A 17,573-nucleotide genomic window follows, 5' to 3' on the forward strand; every position below is an offset into this window, starting at 1 on the left:
AAAAATTGTCAGGATCAGCCCCGTAACGCGCAACCAACTGCGTACAGATCGTTCTTAGTCACTCTTCATAATCTTCTAGGTGGTGAGGAATGCAAAGTGCACATGACTTTGAGTACCCCAGCTGGTGGACGAATGCGTCAGCACTATCAACAGATATGCCCAGTTGAGCAGCGAGGTGGTTGATTGTGATCTATCGATCACCTCGAATGAGAGTGTCCGCACATTCCAACATTCCAGGTGTCACAGCTGTGTGCAGCCTGCCGGCACTTAGGAGATGGACAGGTTTGTGCGACCTTCTTGCGGTGATGACAGACGCCTCACGCAGTGACTCACCGTGCTTTTGTTTACCGCCAGGTCTTCGTACACACTGTGTAAGCGCCTATGAATATCTGCGATGCTCTGGTTCTCCGCCAAAAGAAACTTAATGCTAGCTCTCTGCTTGGAACGCAACTCCGTCACAGACGTCATTTTGAAGGCTACATATAGCGCCGCCGCCTATCGGATTGCCACCTATGTATGGGAGTGAAATATGGACGATAAATAGTTTGGACAAGAAGACAACAGAATCTTTCGAAAAGTGGTGCTACAGAAAACGCTGTAGATGGGTAGATCACAGAACTAATGAGGAGGTATTGAATAGGATTGGGGAGAAGAGGAGTTTGCGGCACAACTTGACAAGAAGAAGGGATCGGTTGGTAGAACATGTTCTGAGGCATCAAGGGATCACCAGTGTAGTATTGGAGGGTAGCGTGGAGGGTAAAAATCGTAGATAGAGACCAAGAGACGAATACACTACGCAGATTCAGAAGGATGTAGGTTGCAGTAGGTACTGGGAGATGAAGAAGCTTGCACAGGATAGAGTAGCATGGAGAGCCTGCATCAAACCAGTCTCAGGACTGAAGACCACAACAACACAACAGTAAATTCTGTCGCGCACTGGTGTATGTAGTATTTGTCGGTTAAGGTCATCATAAATACCATAATACTCACAACAGATGCAGGAGCTGTATGGAGAATAGTAAATAAATTGGTATAATTACTCTAGTCGTCCGCACAGTCGGTAACCTTCGTTCGTCTGTATTCCTGTATCCTCCTGTGGCGATGATCAGTTGCTGAAGCCGACATTTTGCCTCACACACCAGGCCGGAGTAATCCATGGGAAGACTTCAAATAGCATTAAATGAACTTCTAGTAGCGAAGTGTTGTATGATGCTTCTAATCAGATGAACGCGGTTCTTGGTTATCTCTAAAGTGTGCTAACAACACGGAAATGCGAACCAAATCTGCATTCGCTCAGCAGTTTGAGAGCACGCTGGGTGTCCAGTCGGGTTTGCGCGTAGTGCAAGAGACCCGGTAGCAGCCGCCGTGTTCGCGGACGCAGAGCCCTTCCGCCGAGAAGCGCCCGCCGTCCTAGCGCGCCGCGCTTTCTGCCGCAGATCGTGTTGCCGCGTCTGCTGCCCCCGATCGAGCCGGAAATTGGCGCGCGTTCGAGGGAAAGAGGCGCGCGCGATACCGTGACGTGCCGGCTTAATTAAAAACTCCATTCCCCACTGTCGCTTCGATCGGCACGTGCAGACGTCGACTAACCGATCCCCCGTGGACGGTACGTTGTAAAAGAACAACTACTTCCACTCATTTGTAAAGCGAGATTTGTGCAGAACATGATCTTCCTCTGACCGCATACTGAAGCATAACAGTAGTGGAATAGACGCACCGCTTCATCGTTACCTGAGGGTGATAGCTTCCTGTAATCTACCCGATATGTTCCATTCGGGTATTGAGCCGTGGGAATTACATGTAGTTCTTCTGTATATCATGGTGTTTTACAAAAAGGTATGATCGATACGCTTAGAAAAATAAATTCCAACAAAAATTGGTACAACTTTATACGGTGCATAAGTAAAATCGATCAATTAACTGTCCGACCTCGTCTTAATATGCGGAACACGATAGCTTTACAAATTATGTAGTGCATCATTTTATGGTGAAGGTAGGGAAACGATGAGATTATAGTCATAACTGCGTTGAATGTCTACATCATGAACTAGTTTCCATACGTAAGTTCCGTGACAAAATTTCTGATTATTTGGAGAATAGTAAGACTCGAACCGACAGCCTCTATTTTACGAGACAGCAACGCCACGCCAGACTGATAGCAAGATCCAATAGCAATACAGTACATGGAATCCATAATAAACATTGGCCTAATGAAACATAACTTTCAACGATCAACAATACTGACCTGTGAATAAAGTCTTTCTAGGTTCAGCTGCCGAGAATTGTTCCGGGTTTCATGGCCGTGGTCCATGGAATTCTTCGATCCCTTACGTTTCGTCCAAGACTACGTTGGACATCTTCGGAGGTGTTCCTGGTTGTGCTGAGTCTTGCCGACTGACGAGTGAGACGTCGAAGAGCGGCCTAAATACTGTGGAAAGTTTGCGTGGTCTGGATTTCACGTTATAGCAGAGATAAACCTTGTCAAAGATAAAAAAATTTAACTATCGATTATAGTACGTCAAAGATAAAAACTTCTCATCGATTCTGTACCGCCACAGTCCATATATCACTGACTGAATTTCATGGCTTCTTCTTTTCTGTTAAAATTATCCCCATGTTTATATATTTCGATGGCTCCTCTATGTAGCCGAGCCGTGGATAATAGTTCGTCATAGTACATAAAACTTCAGTTTCCGAAAAGTTCACTACGAGATTTCCTGATAGAAGAGCATGTTCCGCCACGGCTGATTTGTCTGTTTTCCCTAGTCGACAAAGACTTTCATGTTCCTTCAACCGTGTATACACACTTCTCTTTGTAGTTCCAATGTAGACCTTGCCACACGTACACGGAATCTTATATACACCACTTGCAGACAGAGGCAGACGTTTAACCTTCACGGAACGAACTGCTTGGCCTATTTTCTTAGTTGGTCTGAAAATCGGTCGAACTTCATGTTTCCTTAGAATCTTGCCGACTTGATCCGTTACTTTTTTGATGAAGGGTAGAGAAACCGTGTTCTTCCATCGCTGTGTCCTGTCTTTGTCCTTAGGCCTCCTGTTATTCGGTCGCAAAACTTTATTTATTTCCTTACTATAGTACCCATTCTTCTCAAAAGCCAGTTTTAGATGTTTTAACTCGGCGTCCAGGTGTTCCTACGTACAAATCCTTTTAGCGCTGTCCACTAGGCTTTTAATTATACCTCTTTTCTGTTGTGGATGATGATTGGAATCCTTATGCAAGTATCTGTCCGTATGTGTAACCTTCCGAAAGACATCGTTTCAAGCTGCCATCAGTCTGTCTCATGAGGAAGACATCCAAGAAGGATATTGCATTGTCTTTCCCCATTTCCATGGTAAACTGGATTTTTTGCTTTATACTATTTAAATAACAAAAGAATTACTCTAAAGCTTTTTGCCATATGACCAAACAACATCCATGTATCGATACCATCGACATTACTCGCTTTTTCCAGAGCTAATTGCTCGAAATTTTTCCATGTAGAAATTAGCAGTCGTAGGACGCAATGGGTTACCCATGGCCACACCATCAATCTGCTCATAAAACTCATCTTCCCACCGGAACTGACTAGAGGTAAGGCAGCGTCTGAGAAGAGCGGTCAAATCCCCTGAGCTCCGCCCTTGCCGCCTGCACCACGAGATAACGCCGCACCTCTCGCTGATTGCGGCCATCTCGCACCTTGTTGCCTCTAATGAGCGGCGGCGTAAACGCTTTAACCTCCGCGATTTTCCAGCCAGTTACTGTCTTAGCATTTCGCATGGTATTTTGCTCTCTTGGTACGCGGTATATACAGATATTCCTCCTTACTCTTGAGGACTGTCATGGTGGTACTCCATTTTTAGCCACAACTGTAGTCTCGAACCGACTCTCACAAAACGCTACGAGGGCAACGAGAAAATTGCTCGCAATGGCATAGAGACGTCATTGATAGCGATCACGTTTATTTTTATTCTAGTTCGTGTTGTATAGTCAAAAATGGTTCAAATGGCTCTGAGCACTATGGGACTCAACTGCTGTGGTCATCAGTCCCCTAGAACTTAGAACTATTTAAACCTAACTAACCTAAGGACATCACACACATCCATGCCCGAGGCAGGATTCGAACCTGCGACGGTAGCAGTCTCACGGTTCCGGACTGCGCGCCTAGAACCGCGAGACCACCGTGGCCGGCGTGTTGTACAGTCATGTAAGTCAATTGTCAGCTTGATCTTAACAGTAGTTTTGCCAACACAGTGTCCCATTCATCAACAGGAAGCGAAATACCTTTTTGTCTCAGAATAAAAACTCTGTCGAGTTAGCTACCACTGGGACATTAACCAGCGTGATTACCTGCGATGCAACTTCCTTCGTCAGGAAGATACGAACAGCAATACGTCTTTTTTTTTAATACCATCCTATATATTTGTTTTTCTCAGACAGTCGTCTGAAAAAATTTGAATTTATTGTGGAACATCGTGAGATATTTACTCTTCAGCCCCTATACTTTAACGAAGTTCTGGGGGGTGGCGGCTCTATACGCAACCTTCAAAATGACGTCTGTGACGGAGGTGCGTTCCAAGCAGAGAGCTGTCATTGGGTTTCTTTTGGCGGAAAATGACATCATCGCAGATTTTCATAGGCGCCTACTGAACGTCTACGGAGATCTGGCAGTGAACAAAAGCACGGTGAGTCGTTAGGCGAGACAACTGTCATCATCTTAATAAGGTCGTGCAGCCCGGTCCGATCTCCCGCGTCCCGGCCGGCTGCACACAGCTGTGACTCCTGCAACGTTGGAACCTGCGAACGCTCTCACTCGAAGTTACTGACTGATCACAATCAGACACTTCGCTGATGAACTGGGCGTCTCTGTTGGTAGTGCTGACACACTTGTCCACCAGTTGCGGTACTGAAAGGTGTCTGTCCACTGGGTACCTCGCCGCCTAGCAGAAGTCCATAAAGACGAACGAAGGACCATTTGTGATATATTGCTTGTGCGTTATGAGGCTGATCGTGACAATTTTTTGCTAAATATCGCCACAGGGGATGAAACACGGGCTCATCATTTCGAACCGGAAGCAAAAGGCTAACCCATTGAGTGCCGCCACACCACCTTTACTCCAAAGAAAATCTTCGAAGCCGCAACTTCAGCTGGTACCGTCATGGCCAGGGTCTTCTGGGGCTCTGATAGGATTATTATGTTTGACGTCACCCCCCATGAAGCAACGCTCAACTCTGAAGTATACTGTGCTATCCCTTGGAAATTGAAAATGCGACTTCAGCTTGCTCGTCGCCACGAACTGCAAACAAACATTTCCTTCTCCATGACAACGCAAGGCCTCACCCAAGTATGCACACCCGACAGGAGATCACAAAACTTGATTGGACTGTTCTTCTTAATCCACCCTACAGCACGGAGCTCGCACCTTCCGACTTCCATCTCTTTGGCCCAGTGAAGGATGCACTCCGTGGGAAGCAGTACGAAGATGATGGGTAGGTTATTGATGCAGCAAGACCTTGGATCCGATGTTGGCCAGTGGGGTGTGACCATGGGGGCATACAGGCCCTCCCAGTAAGGTGAAGTAAGGTTTTCGCATTGAACGGCAATTATGTTGAAAATAGGATGTTGTAGCCAAGAGTGTGTGGAATAATGTGATGTATTAAAATCCTGAATAAAACCAACTTGCTTTGAAAAAAAAGTATTGCGGTACTTATTGAACCCCTTCATATTCGGTATCCCACTTCGCTCCTTAAGACCTGTTCAAAAAAGGTACAGCAATAAACCATGTAAATATGACGTCATTGAAAACGTACTGTACTACAGATACTCGTACTTGAACCAAAAAAGCATTATTGCAATCATAGTTCTGCTAATTCACATTCTCCATAGACGAACAGCATTTCTACCTTCTCATCGTTCGTGTACTCTCAAAAACTCTAAAATGAAGACGGTTGTTTTGAATGACTGGTCTGCATTTTCCTTGAGTTTCTATTTGTTTACTTTCAACACCACCAAATGGACGATTTACGTTACCCCATCTGCCTGCACTGTGTGTTAGTGCATGAGAACCAATTTCAGTTACCTTTTATGTTTTAGTAACGTCTTATTTAAGTGAATGGCACATTGTTGTACGTTTTTGAAAAGATGTTCAGGAGAGAAAGTGAGTTATCGAATAACGTTATAGAATGCTTTTTTTAAAAAATTCGTAACGAACATAGTTACAAGAAAGGCGATCATGCTTGTTAATGCCGCCCTGATAGGTAAACAACATTGGCGTGAAATGTTTTTTTTATTTTTCTTGTGGACAAATAGTTATAAGATGTGGTCAAGGTACGTGGGACACTGTATAAGGGTTTTTGTTATGAAATTCTGCATTTTGGGTAGTTTATGTATAGTGAAGCTTCATCCGAAGTTGATGAAGATTTTTAGCAGTCTGTTCTTTGATTTTCAGCATTTAAGATAGAAGTATCTGATTACAATATCGTCACACTGTTATTGTAAAACATCCACTGAAGGACCTTCCAAAACGGTAGCTGAACGCAGTCTGAACATTATTGAGCATAGCTGGGATGCCTTGCAACGCGCTCTTCAGAAGGAATTTCCACCCCCTCGTACTCTTACTGTTTTATGGACAGCCCTGAAGGATTCATGGTGTCAGTTCCCTCCAGCACTGCTTCAGACATTAGTTGAGTCCATGCCACGTCGTGTAGAGGCACTTCTGCGTGCTCGCGAGGGCCCTACACATTATTAGGCAGGCATACCATTTTCTTTCGCTCTTCAGTGAAATATTGGGAAGTGCTCTGTAAAGAAGAATAGTTCATGAGTTCTTGGTAGGCTTTTGAACCCTATTGTTGCTCACTTACGCAGTTTCTATCTTGTATCCGAGACTGCTTAAGAAGTAAGAAATCATATTTGTAGCTGCAAAACGTGTGGGAAACCTTCCTTGCGCTGTTCCCCATAGTACATAGGCGCACAACTATAATGAGAGAGAGAGAGAGAGAGAGAGAGAGAGAGAGAGAGAGAGAGAGAGAGGAATTGCACTCAAGAGAATTCCTTAAGTCTCTAGAGATCTCTGAATATCCGTCTGCCCTTTTTTTCCGTGTGCACATCACAATTCCACTTTTCTCGCTGGTTCTTTTGTGTCATTTTTCGTGATGTCCGATTTCTCGGATTACAATGCACGCTCTGTAATTGTTTCCTAAATCAGCAAACATCGGCAGATTTCCATTAGTTCTAAAAAATGGTCTTAACAACTGGTGAATGACGCACATCCTTGCAGTTTTCAAGTGGTCGGTTACTGCCTATTTGTACCATATAAGCCTTCCCGACAAGCAAACACTAAAGAGAGGTTCCAAAATATCAAAATCATTTGTTCAGGCGGCACCCATTTACTTCTACAGTCGATAGTTAGCTTTGTTGCATACTTTACATTCTCACTGTTGCCATTGGTACTGCCGGCTTTCGCAGACATTGTTGTCAGAGATACTGTTTTTGAGCGGATTTCCTGCTTTTAAAAAATGTACTGCTCCGCTGCTAAAAAGCAAATACACACATTCGTATCTGTTCCTTTAAAGTAATTTTTATCTTGACGAATATTAATACAGCAGTTGATTAGTTCTTTATTTCTTTACTACTAATTAAGTTTTGGACATTCATTCTTGAATTCCTCACCCCAGAGTCTTTTCTCTTATCAGCTCCAAGTCCTGAATCAATTTGCTCTGAGTTTATTCCTCGCATGGATGTTATTTAAAATCTCTATTTATAATATGTGCCTGAGCAACGACAACCCACCCCATGCGTGACTGTGAGTAGCTAAACAGCTTCTTATAGTATAGTGTAATGATTCCAGTCTCAGTTGGAAATAAAATGGCTGTCATTTATTTGAACATAATATTGTCACAATAAGTTTGCAGTAGCCCTTTCTTTATTCGTTCCAAGAAAGCAAAGCTCGTCTGTGTTTTCGTAGCTGAAATTTTGCGAAAAACGCTGTTGACATTGACTGACATGCTTTCAAAACTTATGATGCCAAAGCATTCTACAGTAGCGCCGATGGTAAGCTGTGTCACTTGGTGTCAACTGTCTGGGTTAGTGGAATTATATGAGTGATGGGTTTTAAAACGTAAGTAATGTAATCCGTTACCAAGGTTGGTACTGCCGGCAATTACTGGTTTATTGCATTTCATTGTTGAAGTTAAGATGCAGCAAATCGATGTTAGTTGTGCGTGGTGTATATTTCTAGCCGTGCAATTAGTTTGCGAAGGTTTAAAATACTTTGTTTTCGTGAATATTAAAAGCGGACCCAGAGATCGGTAAAAAATAAAGAACACTCAAATGTGAGTGAGAAAGTGAAGCTAAATGTAAGTAATGTAGCAAAAAGGGCGATAATTTTAGGTACATTGTGTGTGAAACCACTGTAGTAGTAATTTCCTAATTTAATACGAGTTTTGTATTTATATTTATTAGGTATGTTAGTGGAGTATTGGCATGGAGAATAGGCTGTATAGTATCTACTGCGTTTTTGAGGTTCTGCTTCCTGATTTCTAAACTGTTCTTTCCGGCAACACTATTCGGTGATGGATAATGCAGTAGACGTTTTGGAGATAACACCCGCAACGTCCTACCCCGCCGAAAAAACCTCTCTCTCTCTCTCTCTCTCTCTCTCTCTCTCTCTCTCTCTCTCCCCTCCCTCCTTCCCTCCCTCCCCGCCCCTCCCCCTCCCGGATATCTTCAACGTACTGCCCCGGCTGAGGTTCATAAACTGGAAAACAAAACCAGCATTTTCGCTTCGTGTCTTACTTACACTTAATTGTTTTTTGTATATCGCATCCAACAATATCACCCAATGCTTAAGATACAGTAGTCATTTCCATACTTGGCCAGAATAGCTGGTTTAAGTTTTCCGTGGTCCCTATAAATATTTTCAGGTCACTGGCGCGATGAATAAGACCACGAACGCTGGAAGTCTGGAGCATAGTCCCCCTTATAAAATTCCTCCATGATCCCCTACTCCGTGCTAACATTGGTGCCTTTTCTGATGTTAAGCTTATTACTTCAAAATCATTCTTAACCGAATCCAGGTACCTTCTCCTTGGTCTGCCCCGACTCCTCCTACCCTCTACTGCTGAACCCATGAATCTCTTGGGTAACCTTGCTTCTCCCATGCGTGTAACATGACCCCAGGTTGCAGCCTTGTCTTACCCCTGAAACTACTCTGAATCATGAACTCAATTTACCGTCAACTCTAACTGCTGCCTGACTATCCATGTAAAGACCTTTAATTGCTTGCAAAAGTTAGCCTCCTGTTCCATAATCTCGTAGAACAGACAATAACTTCCTCCTAGGAACCCGGTCATATGCCTTTTCTAGATCTATAAAGCATAGATACAATTCCCTGTTCCATTCAAAACACTTTTCCATTATTTGCCGTAAGCTAAAGATCTGGTCCTGACAACCTCTAAGAGGCCTAAACCCACACTGATTTTCATCCAATTGGTCCTCAACTAATACTAGAACTTTACTTTCAACAACACCTGAGAAGATTTTACCCACAACGCTGATTAAAGAGATACCTCTGTAGCTGTTACAATCTTTTCTGTTTCCATGTTTAAAGATTGGTGTGATTACTGCTTTTGTCCAGTCTGATGGAACCTGTCCCGACTCCCAGGCCATTTCAGTTATCCTGTGTAGCCATTTAAGACCTGACATTCCACTGTATTTGATGAGTTCCGACTTAATTTCATCCACCCCAAGCGCTTTGTTGCACTGCAATCTATTGACCATTTTCTCCACTTCCTCCAATGTGATCCTATCTCCATCATCATTCCTGTCCCATTATACATCGAAATCTGAAACATTACTGATCGTATTTTCACCTACATTGAGCAACTCTTCAAAATATTCCCTCTATCTGCCCAAGGCATCCACAGGACTCACCAGCAGTGTTCCTGACCTGTCCAAAATACTTGTCATTTCCTTCTTGCCTCCCTTTCAAAGACTGCTAATAACATTCCAGAATGGTTTTCCAGAAGTTTGACCCAAGGTCTCCAACCTGTTTCCAAAGTCTTCCCAAGATTTCTTCTTGGATGCGGTAATTATCTGTTTGGCTTTGTTTCTTTCTTCAACATAACTTTCTCTGACTACCTGAGTTCTAGTCAGTAGCCATTTTTGATATGCCTTCTTTTTCCTTTTACAGGCTGACTTGACTGCGTCATTCCACCAAGCTGTTTGCTTCATCCTACCTTTACACACTACTGTTCCAAGACATTCTTTGGCCACTTCTAGTACTGTGTCCCTGTACCTTGTCCATTCCTTTCCAGTGACAGCAATTGACTACATTCAACTAACTGGTATCTTTCTGAGATCACTGTTATGTACCTGTGTCTGATTTCCTTATCCTTAAGTTTCTCATCTCTTATCCTCCTACACATGGACCTCACTTCTTTCACTTTCGGCCTCACAATACCAATTTCACTGCAGATTAAATAGTGATCAGTGTCATCAAAGAATCCCCTGAATACACGTGTGTCCCTCACAGCCTTCCCGAATTCCTGATCTACTTTCGGTTAATTCAGTTACCTGCAAATAGTTGGTAAACAACGCCTCTGACTATCGATTTTTCTGGATCAAGCAGAAGGAGGGAGAAGAAGGCATCACTCTCAGACTCTCCGTGTCATTGGATGGAAGATAGTACTCGAAACAATGATTCAAGAAATGATTAAATATACCTTTGCGGTACCGATTTGTGCTTAAAATACAAGATTGACGTTCTAAAATGAGTCTGTACTTACCCTTAAATACTGTCTGAGGACTCGCTCAGTCTCGTTTTTTTTTAATTTTTTTTTTCCTGGAACACAGTTACACTTAGACGAAGAGAGTCTAAAAGTAACTGCAGGTAGAGGCACGTTCATATATAAATCGTTAATGAGCCACTGTCCTTTGGCCCCACGAGGCGTCGATGGAAGCGCAGCTGCATTGAAACGCTGCTCCGCTGGTCTGTGTCCCCTGGCCGATGGCCGATGGTCGATTAAAAAAAGCCGCCCCGAGCTGCGGTAAATGTCAGCGCGCGCAGCACTTCCTGGTGCCGGCGGCTGCGACGCACAGCACAGCACAGCACAGCACACTGCTGGCCGCTGGCTCGGGGCAGAGCGCTGCTCCAGCCTGCCCTACACAGCCCTCTCTGGAAGAAGGAGCTGCCGCGTATTGCGTATAACTTAATGTAGCCCTCTACCAACGAACTGAAATTTATTTCCTACATTCCACCAACTTGCAGATTATGAACTCTACACAATACGTTATCACAGACAAATGAGAAACGTTCACGAATTATCTATTTTTTATAATTCATCATTAAACACACACACATATTCTCAAACCATATTATACATTCACTAATGCACGCACGATAGTGACAAAATATAGCAGCCCTACGTATGAACACTTTTGCCTACACAGGTCGATAAATAATTTTCCACCACATGAATTTCGTTATGGGTGGCCCTGCAGCTGTCCAACGGTCAACTGATTAGTACAGAAATAAGCAAAAGCACTAAGCAGACTGTTCCACTGACAGACTGAAAAATGATATGAAGCGACGGACAAATTCTGAATTTAGAATCTAGAATAGTCTTCCGTCTCAATCAGAATATTTGTGATCTCTCTAAACCCCCCAGGTAATACTGGCATGGAATTTCACTTAAAAAGTAATGCCGATTCATTTCCCAAGCAGTGCAAAAGGTTTTTTTTTTCGAATTATTAGCTTTCGGGACACACATATTCAGGCATCTCAAAATGACAATGTCAGTTATGACGATACAAACATAAGCACAACACAACACCTCGTCCCCGAGCGGAGAAAATATCCGACACAGCCGGGAACCGAAACCGAGCCGTTTTGCATCGAAATCCGCCGCGCTGACCACCCAGCTATCGAAGCCGACGGCGAAACAGTTCGTGATACGTTTTTAGCGGACTCCCTATCGATGAAGTGCTCAAGATTTACAACGTAAGTCGCTGTGACGGGAAGTCGTTAACAATACTTGTATACTACTGGACATTCTTACACTTCGTTATATATCTCAGATTCGTAAAACATGAAAGCTGTATTATGTTGGTTTTAAATTACCCTATCTCTATCACAGAAGAATCTTTCGTACTGGGTTCGCTATACTGTGACCCACATCATCCTCGCATTAGTTTCCGAAATGTGTTCTCTGGAAACATACCTTCCTACTAAAGTCCATTACAGCGTTCTTCAACTAATCGAAGATCGGGCTTGAGAAAAATAAAAAATGAAGTATTAGATCTAGTTTTAGTTGCCATTACCACCGTACGTGTAATGCTTCTGGTGAGTTAAAAAGGATGTGCAAAATTGAACTTCTGGTGGGTTTTTTTTTTCTTTAAAGAAAGCCTACAGTCAGTGCATGTAAATAAGTTTGACATAGACTTTAAATGGAAAAATCATTTAAAACTGAGCGTTACCCAGTAGGCAATCTAGAGATGCGTCGTAGGAGTTTACTATTAGAAGACAAAACACCAAACAAAAGATCAGAGCGCGAGGTGTAGAGCAGGATGTAATTATTACCTTACTGTGACGGTAATAAAAATGAGATGGATGCGGGCAGAACTCGTTGCCAGGCCAGATCTAAGTCGATCCATAGACTTCAAGTGGTAAAAAAGAAGCCCGAGGCGACGATATGATAGGAGGTGAGCAGACATCAGAAAAACATGCAGGAGCGGCGTGGCTGCTTTAACAGACAGTGGCTTTTGTTCAGCCTGAACGTTTGGTCCAGTCTTCCTGGAGTTCCCGTAAACGGGCTGTAGCCAATGTCTGCGGGACTGACCTCACTGACTTTCCCAGGACAGCAGGTACTTTCTGGGCTCCAAGGCGAAGAAAGTTCTACCACGAAGCAGCACCATGAGTGGGCCCAAGGAAAGGCCAGTTAGAATGCCTCTATCCTCCTACTGAAACTGCTGGGCAGATCGGCTTTGCTGTAAAATAATATCGTGTAGCAATTGGGAGGCGGCTGGCAGGCCTCTTCGGGGTAAGTGGCTAATAGTACGTCCCCGGAGGCCGGTATTTCGAGGTGTATTTCTTAAGTCGATAGTAAGTGATCGATAGTGAGCATCCTAGCATTTCTGCAATAAAGAAAGACTATAAGAAAACGAAGTGTGTTGCCTTTCATGGGTATGGAATTCTCATTGAGTCGCTTCCTAGGAAAGGCTAGTGTTGCCGTTTAGCGAGCGTTAACAATCTCAGGAGGCAGAGGCCTCAAAAAGGTTTGTGCGGTCAAGTAGCTTGGTGCTGCGACGTTATCCAACGGATATTCTGCTGAATAGTTGCTCTCTAAACAGCATTCCATACGAACGGACCACTTGCGACTTTACCTGATGTTGCCCACACCTTAGATAATGTCGTAGGGTCAAGCCGCACACGTCCGCTTTCATGACCAACAGCTAATTAGCTGCAGATAATAACCTGTAGCTGTAATCCTGATGTCAATCTGTCTACGCATTGGCTAGAATTGAGCCTCGGTTAAGTAAACAGAGATAATCAATAAAGATAAATGAGTAATGAGTAGAAAGGGTTCTATCCTAATCTCTGAAATCGATGTAGACGATAGAGAATTACTCTGAATAACTCAGATAAATTACAAGTGGGGCTACGATAACTAAGTATAATACCGTCAGAAATAATCATTTTTAAATGCACTAAAGTTGCATTTGGAGCGTTACGAGAATGGAAGTAAAATCCCCAAGCTAAATAGTCGCCAAAGACTAGCGAAAACTACGACCATTTCGTGATCACAGCACGCGATATATTCACCAGCTCAAATAATTCAGAGTCACCATTACAATTGACAAAACATACGAAATACAACGAATAGTAACTCCTACTGTGTTTATTCTCTGTTTCGTAATGCAATCTGAATAAGCTGGACTTTTACACTGGAGCACATTCATACCTATCGAAATATAAAGGCCGTTGAAAAGCTGAAGTGTGGTAGGGCCATTCACTGTGCAGAATCAAACGCACACATGGCTGAATAACCCATGTTTCGACACAGGTAGATCTGCCTTTTTCAAGCGCCTTGACCACACCACTCAAAAAGTGTTTTGGCACTAGCACTGTTCTGCCACTGTCTCCTCCTCCACTGGCTGAAGGCCGTCCCCACAAAAAGTACGTCGTTCTTGTGTTCTACACACATGTTTTTCACTCAATTCGATCACTTTCTGCAGTAAACTAATCTATTACAACAATATTTTTTTTAAAAAGGAAATGTTATGAGCTTTCAGTCACACACTCACCACTTTCACTGAATTTAAACAATAATTTTTTCATACACAAATAAGCTAGTATTCTTACGCCAGTGCACTCGTGTTAAATGACAAAAAATTATCGTTAAATATTGTTTAAGCAATGTCTGCTTGCTAGAAGCAAATCCATAAACAAATTAGATACAGATGTGCAGCTTTCAGGGATGATAGCTGTAGTGCAATGCTATCGTTGGAGATGTCGTTTGTTGCAATCACATGAAGGTTTAAAAGTAGTTAATTCTTAGGTTTATTGTGAAAATACTTAATTTTGGTTGTTTTAAAGGTACTGAAAGTATTAGTGTTGCACCTGATGCGCATCATTTATCCAAGTTTTCTGATGTATTCAGATTTGCTCTGTTATTTGACTGTGAATTGCTATAGATTTTCGAAGAGCAACATTTCATACTGTCTGGCACTTTGCCATTTTTGGTGTATCGCCTGTCTCCATAAGTGAACAGCCGACGTCCAAATTCCCCTTTGGATTTTACCCATTTCCGGCCTGCTTCTAATTCCTGAATACGACATCATCTGGAGCAGCTGCACAACACCCGCATCCCGCCAACTCGCACTCGGCCAAGAAAGCAAGTTCACCTCTCCTCACGTCTCCTAGACGACTGAATAACTCTCCTACACGCTCGTAATGTAACACAGCGCTGTTTTGTTTAGTGATGGAGACGGATCTGACGAAGTTTAATTGAATTCACTAAATTGCATTAATAAGTTTGTTTGCGTGTGCATCCTCCGCAGCAAACACATAAATACTTTTTCTCTAAATAAAACCGTCTTTTCTTGCTGCAACCTAATTTATTTTTCCCAGACGCGTTACGTCTTTTCCTCGATCTAAGGCATTTTCAGTGGCTTCTATAACGATGCAGTTATGTTATTTTTAGATTATCAAACAGTTCTCGACTCTTTTTTAATGTAAGTAAGTGATACTTACTGTTTGCTGTCTTCTGCGTTTCTTCTAGTCTGGGCTGGAGGTCGCACCACCATTTTACACTCCTGGAAATTGAAATAAGAACACCGTGAATTCATTGTCCCAGGAAGGGGAAACTTTATTGACACATTCCTTGGATCAGATACATCACATGATCACACTGACAGAACCACAGGCACATAGACACAGGCAACAGAGCATGCACAATGTCGGCCCTTGTACAGTGTATATCCACCTTTCGCAGCAATGCAGGCTGCTATTCTCCCATGGAGACGATCGTAGAGATGCTGGATGTAGTCCTGTGGAACGGCTTGCCATGCCATTTCCACCTGGCGCCTCAGTTGGACCAGCGTTCGTACTGGACGTGCAGACCGCATGAGATGACGCTTCATCCAGTCCCAAACATGCTCAATGGGGGACAGATCCGGAGATCTTGCTGGCCAGGGTAGTTGACTTACACCTTCTACAGCACGTTGGGTGGCACAGGATACATGCGGACGTGCATTGTCCTGTTGGAACAGCAAGTTCCCTTGCCGGTCTAGGAATGGTAGAACGATGGGTTCGATGACGGTTTGGATGTACCGTGCACTATTCAGTGTCCCCTCGACGATCACCAGAGGTGTACGGCCAGTGTAGGAGATCGCTCCCCACACCATGATGCCGGGTGTTGACCCTGCGTGCCTCGGTCGTATGCAGTCCTGATTGTGGCGCTCACCTGCACGGCGCCAAACACGCATACGACCATCATTGGCACCAAGGCAGAAGCGACTCTCATCGCTGAAGACGACACGTCTCCATTCGTCCCTCCATTCACGCCTGTCGCGACACCATTGGAGGCGGGCTGCACGATGTTGGGGCGTGAGCTGAAGACGGCCTAACGGTGTGCGGGACCGTAGCCCAGCTTCATGGAGATGGTTGCGAATGGTCCTCGCCGATACCCCAGGAGCAACAGTGTCCCTAATTTGCTGGGAAGTGGCGGTGCGGTCCCCTACGGCACTGCGTAGGATCCTACGGTCTTGGCGTGCATCCGTGCGTCGCTGCGGTCCGGTCCCAGGTCGATGGGCACGTGCACCTTCCGCCGACCACTGGCGACAACATCGATGTACTGTGGAGACCTCACGCCCCACGTGTTGAGCAATTCGGCGGTACGTCCACCCGGCCTCCCGCATGCCCACTATACGCCCTCGCTCAAAGTCCGTCAACTGCACATACGGTTCACGTCCACGCTGTCGCGGCATGCTACCAGTGTTAAAGACTGCGATGGAGCTCCGTATGCCACGGCAAACTGGCTGACACTGACGGCGGCGGTGCACAAATGCTGCGCAGCTAGCGCCATTCGACGGCCAACACCGCGGTTCCTGGTGTGTCCGCTGTGCCGTGCGTGTGATCATTGCTTGTACAGCCCTCTCGCAGTGTCCGGAGCAAGTATGGTGGGTCTGACACACCGGTGTCAATGTGTTCTTTTTTCCATTTCCAGGAGTGTATTTCCGAAACACAAGCAGAATTTCGTATTCCGAATTTTTTCACGTTGATCACCACTTTTCTCGTTCCGAAAAAAATGAAAGTAGGAGAAACTTGGTGAACAGTGTGAAAAAGTTCGGAATACAAAATTCTGGTTATGTGTGGCAAATAAAATGGTAGTGTGACCTCCAGACGAGACGAGAAGGAACACAGGTCGCAGCAGACTGTAAGTAATGTTATTTATATAAAAAAGGGACGGGAACTGTTTGATAATCTAAAAATAACAAACCTGTATCCTTATAGATCCCACTGAAGATGCCTTAGAGCAAAACGCGTCTGGGAAAAATAAATTAGGTTGCAGCAAGAATAGACGGTTATATTTACAAAACCAAAATTTCATTACTTTGTGTTGAATGCGTAAGTTCGGAGTTTTGGTGAGACTTTGTGTCTTATCGACTTCAAACTACTATCCTGTATTATTTTGGCGGAGATTATTGGTAAGCACCTATGTATGAACTCTTAGCCTAGTACGTTTCCCAGTCTGTGGTTACAATTTTAACTGTATCTCACTGGCGGAAGCTACACGGGCGATCGACTGATTTGTGTTGCGATATTGAGGGTTAATCCCGGTTCACCAACAAATATTTCTCTTGTAGACCAGAATGCATGGAAAAGTCTAGTAGTAGACTTTATCCAGCTGTAGCTGATGATTCAGCAATGGATTAAGATGGTGGTTGTAGTGTTGGTGGTTGTAGTGTTGGTGGTGGATGTGGTGGTGGTTTTGTTCGTGATGACTATGATGATGATGATGATGATGATGATGCCAATACTTCATTAATCCATAACGGTCTGTGTAATATTCGGAATGA

At 43.9% G+C, this 17,573-nt stretch overlaps 1 protein-coding gene across 1 annotated transcript in view; it reads left to right on the forward strand.

Annotated features, from left to right (window-relative positions):
- The window catches only part of LOC126364990 (peripheral plasma membrane protein CASK), a 1,315,013-nt gene that overhangs the window by 424,816 nt on the left and 872,624 nt on the right, over nt 1-17,573 (forward strand). The window lies entirely within an intron of this gene.

This window comes from Schistocerca gregaria, chromosome 1 (assembly GCF_023897955.1).
Source record: "Schistocerca gregaria isolate iqSchGreg1 chromosome 1, iqSchGreg1.2, whole genome shotgun sequence".
Taxonomy (NCBI): Eukaryota; Metazoa; Arthropoda; class Insecta; order Orthoptera; family Acrididae; genus Schistocerca; species Schistocerca gregaria.